We start from the raw sequence: 5,644 nt of genomic DNA, 5'->3' as shown, positions 1-5,644 counted from the left end.
ATGGTTCATACTCCTTTGCTCTTGCATTACTGTATTTACTCATACCAACTATTTTCAAATTTGAAGGATGGAATTGAAACTCCAATGGCGCAACAGGTATGTTTTAAACCTGTTTCTTTAACTAGTTTGCTGTTGTAACCTGCTCTATGTTGATTTCAGTTTCAATTGAATAAACAGTTATGTTCTCATGTCATGCACATTACAAGTGTTGTTATTGCTCTATAGTTACCCACACTTATATTCTGTCTATTCTGCTTTGTCTTGAACAAATATTATTTGAACTGTGTCTCTATCTTGATTTGGCAACAAAAACTAGAATGATATAGACCATAAAGTGACCATGGTACATAGATATATGTTTGTTTCATGTTGTTATCCTGTCCACTTTACTACTGATATCATTTACGAAAATGGGTTTCATATACAACATGGTAAACATGTGATGTGTCTGCTTGTTTCTCTTTTAGAATGCAGACAAAATATTGGAGAACAGTACCGCGTTATCCAATGGTAAAGGAAGTAATGTAGATAAGGTTCAAGATAGTGAGACATCCCTGTTGGTCTCCAAGAAAGCTGATAAAAACTATCTTGACGACAGTGAGGGAACCCAAAAGTCCTGTCTTGATGTAGTGTTCGAGTTACTGGCCACTACTGCTGGCACAAGCTCTTCGAACTCGCTGCCTGAATCAGTTCGTCTTCTTGAGTCTCAACTTCAAGTTGAAAGACATCGATCAGATGTCCTGCGACAGGAAGCTGAAGGACTGAGGAAGTCCCTGCAGAATTCAGATGCATATTTTCTGGTGCAACAACAAGCGCTGGAGGATTTAAGCGCCAAACAAGAGAAAGTTCATAAGCTTGCTAAGCATCTTGCCAGCATTATGGGTACCCAGGATATTGTTTCTTGAGATCTTCTGAAGTGGTTCAGTTCTGGATTTGTTTTGCTGCGGCGTTTATTTGCGCTGGTCGCCAACTTTGACAACTAGTGTATATGATATGCTGCTTTGTTCCCTATATTTGCACTGGTGGCGAACTTTGATGCCCAGTGGATGTAATATGTGTAATAGCCGTGATAGCCTAGCGTTAGTTGCTTGCTTATTTATTTCCTTGTTGTCTTGTTTATTTGTTTGCTTGTAGTCATTGCAGTTCTTTTTCCGCGGTTAGCTAGTGGCTGCAATAACCTATATTTAAAACTAGGCCACAATAACCATGGGCTAATATTTACTGTAGTGACACTGGGCCTCCTACTGGTCGTAGAAATAGTGGGCCTTCTACGGGCCGTAGAAACAATGGGCCTTCTACGGGCCGTAGAAACAATGGGCCTTCTACGGGTCGTATCATCAATGGGCCTTATACGGGTCGTATGAACGATTGGCCAAACATGGACCAAACAGACCGCATTATGGCCGTAAACGGGCTAGAGTTGGAATTGTCCGTTCATGGGCCGACCATAACGGGCCATCGTTAATAGGCCGTATTTGATGACGCTATGAAAATGGCCCAACGTATTAACGGACCACAAACGGGCCGACTGTAACCACGGGCTGAATTTGGCCCACAAGCAGAAAATTACAGTAACGGGCCGTAAGTAAACGAATGCTGGAAATGAGCCCAAGAATAAATGGGCTCTGAGAAGGCCGAAAGATAACATGGGCTGGAAACGGCCCAACGGAATAACGGGCCGTTAATGGGTATAAAGTGATACACTGTTCATTACGGGCCAGTTTCACCACGGGCCGTTAATGGGTGTAAAGTGATACACTGTTCATTACAGGCCAGTTTCACCACGGGCCGTTAATGGCCAAGAGTTACATAGGGCCTCATATGGGCCGAAAGACGTCATGGGCCATACATGGGCCAGAAGTGAAAACGGGCTATAATCATATTGGATGGCCCAGATGACGCTACTGGGCCTAATTCGGATAGGGCGTAACGGGCCTTGGGTTAGCGGGCTGTAAATGGGCTATATGCGAACAGGCCGTTAACAGGCTTTCCATGGGCCAGCCCGCCACCTTTTGACCAAGTCAAACGGGCCGGCCTTTTCACAGGAATGGGCCTCTGTTGGGCCGTGCCACGTGTCGACGTATCATAGGCGCCTTCTGTCCAATGAGTGGATGACATCTGTCCCAACGATGAGCCGACACGTGTTTCCTCCCGCCAATGATGATTTTACACGTGGAAAATCCCCATTGGTCGGGGCTGTTAACGGGTTATCGGATCCAAAACCCGACCCGATAGCTTAACGGCGTTCCATTACGGCGGATGCCACGTGTCGGTCACCCTTGACGAAAGCACTTCTGTGACGCGCGATTTATCGTCATGGAAGTGGACACTTCCGTGATGATAATTTTGGTAATGTCATGGAACACTTCTACGACAGCACAGGTATGACTATCTTGATTCTGTCATAAATTTGTCATGGATGTACATGCATGACAAAAAACGCGACCTACTATGACAAACATATCATCACGGAAGTGTATTTTTTGTAGTGATAGCATAAATCTAGGATGTGGTTCAAAGAGGAAAGGAAGGGGGAAAGTACTAGTACAGACTGGCTATCCAGCACCTACGTTTGTCGAAAAGGGAAAACAATGACAAACGCAGTACGCACATCTGTAACGAACTGATCTTTTGTTTTGGGGGACAAGGCTGTAGAGTTTGAGCAGGACTAGATTTGTTGCGCTCACATAGGGAAAGGTGTCTAAACATAACAAAACTGGGACCAACACAAATATGCTCCTTGGTTGTTTTTCTTTGTTGCAACAGACTGTGCATCACCCCATTACATCGGTAGATGCACATGGTGCTGGTGCGTCCACTGTCCCGTGCAACTCTTTAGTTGTTGTTAATCTAAGGCCCTGTTTGGTTAAAAACTCCCTAGTCCCTACCTGCTTGGTTCCAGGGACTAAACATGGACTAGAGGTTATTAAATGACATGCTAAAAGACCATGTTACCCCTAGTAATGAACTAATAGAGACAAGGTGCAATGCGTGGCAGGGGCAACTGTTGGAAAAAGTCCCAAAAAGACTCTCCCTCGGGGTCTTCTTTCTTTTAGTCCCAAATGCCCACTTTCAGTCAAAGTCCCTCCTGTTTGGTTTAGATGGGACATACACGGAGTTTTTTTAGTCCCTCCACCAAAATGTCCCTGTAAACAAACACCCTCTAATAATGCCGCTGGAAAATTTATGCAATGCCACAGTTAAAAGCAAATTACATGTTTAACGAATTTTATTGTTAATATAATCTCTCTGTTAATATTAATCAATGCCACCGTTTGAGAAATGCTACTGTCTTGCTTTCTTTCCCATTTAGATAAGGTAGATGCTTCTTTTTGTAGGCTTCTGTGTCATCCACTGTTATTGACCACTAGTTGTTTCCTTTGCACCTCTATGTAAACAGGGTTATCTACTTCACCTCGTTGCCATTGTGACCTTTTGTTGCACTGCACAAAACACTTTTGTTTTAAGAGTGTTTTGTGTAGTTCAACCAAAATGTCACACCGACAATGTTGCTTGATTGCTAGATCTTAGTGGAACTGCATAAGAGGAGATCTTACTTCCTATCCGTTAAGGCAAATTTGGTTCAGATCTTCTTCTTGTGAGTTGTTTGAATTCCGCATCATGAGAGGTTAGTACTAGCCTTCTTTCACATGATTCTGCAGTGTGCTTTCATGTGTTGTGCTACTTGTACGATAATGTTGCTTGATTTTAGTGAACTGCACAAATGGAGACAAGACTTGTGCAAACAGGGATCTTCTTCGAAGATACCATATATTTTAGTGGAACTGCACAAGAAGATGTTGGAAACATTAAATTAATCGAGGAGTATATAGTAAGCATGGCCACCACCGTAGATAGCAATAGATGGTTCCGGAGAAGTGTTTCATCTGTATGCTCTACACAATAAGCCTGCTGACAAAGGTTGGTACTCGCCCACTGATTTCATCCATATGATTGAACTTTGTCATCTCTATTGGTGTTGTGCTACTGTTTAGATACTGTCATGAAAAAGTGGTATTGTCCTTGAGAAGTGCTTCATCTGTGTTGTTTTAAATATTTCCTTTCATTTTTTTGAGCAAACAGGGATGCTAGCATTTAGTTGTCCTCTTGTCTTTGCACAACAGGATCATCCTCCTCTGAAGAAGTATATGGAGTACGTGAAGTGACTAGTTCCAATTATTCCAGGATGAAGAAGCCATGTCTATCTTCTCATCAGAAGCAGCAGTTGAAGGATGGTTACATTACCCCCCACAAGACCAAACTAACTTCAGCTCGGAAGGACTAACAAATCTCCATTTTCTTGCTGTGATGCGCGAGTACAATGTTGTTCTAGGATTCTTTACGGTGAGTTCCATTTTTCTAAAAGTGTGCTCTACATGGACCATGTAGGTGCCTGTTTAAACTGTCAATTCATAGTACAGTTTGCTTTATACTAATCACTTTTTTGTATTTGTGCAAACAGGGGTGCTCAGCTTGATTTCAATGGGAACTGCACAAAATGTTCATGAATACATCGAATCATTCATTTCCACCACAAGAAAGGAGGTGCTGATAAGTTCAAGGCGTTGCAACATATAAGGGCGAAATCATACAAGCTACGCGCGAATTTGGTTGATTTTGGTGGAACTGCACAAAAAAGAACAGCTGGTTTATTTAGCCCGAGGTGCCATGTCAATGTCCGAACTGATGGCAAACCCTGTCCATTCCACAATCCTAGGCATTTGATATTTTGGAATGGGACAACCTTGTCAAATTTTGCTCATTGATTTTAGCAAGAAGACATGCGTTTGATATTTTCGAATGGGACGCCCTTTGCTGTCAGCAGCGTCGATCCATTTTTCCTTTATTCTTTAGTTGTGAAGTAAATATTGGCTCTGACATGTGAATCGCTGAGATGCATAATCCTCGATTGTTTTGAATGTTCTCTATGAATTGCCAGGCCTGTGTGTTTGATTGCAATGTACAGGAATGCTAAAAAGCTGCTCAAACTCTTTGTACTCCTTCTGTTCCTTTTTACTTCACACATTGTGAAAGTGCATACTTTTTTCTATAAGATTGGTCAAAGTAGAGATAATTTGACTGTAGACAAAACTTGTATGCAGACTAGAAAGGACCGGAGGGAGTACATGTGAAACTGCTGCAAACGAGGTGATCACCCTGGGAATAATGCTAGTACATACTGTTTTGCATGTTCATCCAATACCAGTGATACAAGAATTCGAACTAATCGAAATAAATTCATTCATACACGGTCGGATTTCAAATAAACATGCCAGATTTCATTACATTTCATACATTCTTCAACTAAAAAGGGGTGCGCTAGAGGTAGAATTAATTAACCGAAGCTAGCCACCTATGTCCGGCTGAGCCGAACAGAAGCTTCAGTGACTTAACTGCAGGTGCAGTTGCGTAACTAACATGTGGCCCGGATGCCTATTGGGCCCACGTGTCACTCAGCCAACTGCACCAGCAGTTAAGTAGAAGCAGCGTCCTTCTCCAACATAGCTCTCCGACTCCATGTCGCCGCCAAGAAGCTAACCGGCCGTCAGTGGTCAACCTGCCTAGCTTGGCTTCAACCGGAGGGTAGCAGCGGTGGCCTTACTTGGACCCGAGCGGTGGCGACCTACCGTGTTCTACTCTTCCT

The sequence above is a fragment of the Aegilops tauschii genome, chromosome 4 (assembly GCF_002575655.3).
Source record: "Aegilops tauschii subsp. strangulata cultivar AL8/78 chromosome 4, Aet v6.0, whole genome shotgun sequence".
In the NCBI taxonomy this organism is placed as follows: domain Eukaryota; kingdom Viridiplantae; phylum Streptophyta; class Magnoliopsida; order Poales; family Poaceae; genus Aegilops; species Aegilops tauschii.
The sequence above is the reverse complement of the archived record's forward strand: the minus strand, read 5'-3'. Positions refer to the sequence as shown.